The 2312-nt window shown below is 35.9% G+C and overlaps 1 pseudogene; it reads right to left on the bottom strand.

Moving 5' to 3' along the window:
• Positions 1 to 1775: 1775 nt before the first annotated feature.
• Positions 1776 to 2312, bottom strand: part of LOC107575589 (scavenger receptor cysteine-rich type 1 protein M130-like) — a 5552-nt pseudogene continuing 5015 nt past the window's right edge.

The raw sequence follows: 2312 nt of genomic DNA, 5'->3' as shown, positions 1-2312 counted from the left end.
GACCGTTTATAAGCTTATTCAGCAATTATTGAGCCATTCATTCCTGTTTTGTACACATTGTCATAATAGTGTCAATCGGGGGGGAAAATGCTGTAATTAATCACAATTAATTATAATTATAATATAATACTTTTATATTGTTAAAATTTCACATTGAATCTCCAAACTAATGTAGAAACAACATAAAGATTAAATATTTTAAATGAGTTTAATAAAGTTAAATATGAGTTTTTACTAAATAAACTATCATTAATAAAGACCAGTGTACCAATATTGCTGCACTGATGTCTATTGAATGCATTTCCCCTCAATTATAGCCATTAATTATAGCCATTCAACATTACAGTATAATTGAAAGCTATTATTTTCAACATTTAATAAGCTTTAAAAAGTATAACAACTTTTAATTTAAGTGAACATAAACAAAAGAAAAACTTCACAAACTATAAATGTATAGCTTTGAGTTCATGTTAGTTATAAAATCACATGTACTTTTTTTTCGTTTGAATTACTGTTATTCAGAAGTATATTTTAGCTATGCTTGTCAGGTACACAGTATATATTAGTACATAGTATATTAACAGGTCATTAAAAAAGATAATAAAGTATATCTATGACCATACACAGTTCATCATACAGGAATACTAGACCAAGTTTGCAGCTGCAATTTTGTTTAATACTGCAATACAGATCTATTTCTTTGGGTGGCAGTAAAGGACTGAGATGTAAACTTGATGACTTTACTAAATTGTTTAATGAACCGTTGGAGCTTACTCAGCTAAACTGTAACGAGATATTAACATCCAGATAACAAAATGAGCCCTCGATGAAGTGGATACTTACTTATATTCAACCGAAACGAAACCTGCAACTAAATAATATTGATTGTCAGAAATGAAGAAGCTCTTAAAATGTTGTGTGCAGCTTTGAATGACTCAGTACTGCACGTAAGGACAATTTCCAACCGAAAGAATATTAAAAGTAGCAAAAAGTAGCAGTACATTACAATGGTTTCATTTATGACTGCAGCAGCACTTGTGTAGATGAAATTGCCCAGCAGACAAGTGATATGCATATTTATTTACTGGTTAAAAACACACCTTATGACATAAGATAATAATAATAATTATTATTGTTGTTATTGTTATTGTATAAGTTAGCCTATTTATTTATTTATTTCAGCATTTATCTACATACAAATCTCCAGTACTTGCTGCAGTGATGCTGAGGGCTGTTAAATCACTGATGGTCATTTGGTACTATGTCTATGTGCTTTATAAGGTAAGATCTTAAGTTTAATTTCAGGGTTTGTGTAATGTCTTATTGATATCCACAAAAAAATTGTCTGTTGTTTTTATTGATATTAACAATGCCAAAAACAACACAAATCTCACAAAGGTTTAATACCAAAAAAGGGGGGAAACTGATGTGTTGAACTGAGGCAGTGGGTGAGATCATTGAGCCAAATGACTCCCTTCTTTGTTTGACTCCTCCTCCACATCATCATAATCTGTTATTAAATACAAAATATTAAATCAGGTCAAATGTTGTTATTGAATAAATATTTTTAAAGTAAAAAAAAATGGAAAATATTAACTAAATTAAAATAATGTTAAGATCATGAGAACAAAAGGGTTATAGTAACTTACCCAACAGGTTTCTCACATCTTCACTGACACTCATCACATCGTCATACTCCTCCTGAACTCCCTCTGATCAAGAATGCCATAAAAACATCTCATATCAGTTTATAAAATACGTTCTCATTTGAAGGATTACCTCTGGGGGCGCTGCAGATTCCTCAGCAGACGTTGGGGGTGCTGCAGCCTCTTCGGCCGTCTCTGGGGGCGCTACAGCCAGAGGATTCCCCTGTCGGGCTAGGAATTCGATGAACCCCTCGAAAGACAGGTGATCCAGCCCTCTCATCCTCCACCAGTTGAGGGGCTCATCCAGGGCGTAATTAAAGAGGTCCTTGAGGGCCGCATGATTAAACCCCAACCCCTCTGCCGCACTGCTGAACTCCAGGGCAAAACTCCTAACGTCAGCCCCCTGTTGACGGAGGGAGCTCAAGGTCCTAAATTGGAGCATGCGCTGGTAGTGGGGGCTGGAGAGAGTGGAGGCTGGTGGATGGCGCAAACCATTCTTCCGCTGAGTCCTCATTTGGTCCGTTCGTACTGTCAGGGTTTTGGGTAGAGGGATGGAGCGAGGACTCAGTATAGCAGAAAATGGGCTTTATTTTAAAATAAAACAAAACAAACAACAAAAACTACCCCGAGGGGGAAAAACAGGCTGGCAAGGCAAGGCAAGGCAAG

This window comes from Sinocyclocheilus grahami, unplaced genomic scaffold, assembly GCF_001515645.1.
Source record: "Sinocyclocheilus grahami isolate Dianchi unplaced genomic scaffold, SAMN03320097.WGS_v1.1 scaffold2738.1, whole genome shotgun sequence".
Lineage (NCBI taxonomy): Eukaryota > Metazoa > Chordata > Actinopteri > Cypriniformes > Cyprinidae > Sinocyclocheilus > Sinocyclocheilus grahami.
The sequence above is the reverse complement of the archived record's forward strand: the minus strand, read 5'-3'. Positions and strand labels throughout refer to the sequence as shown.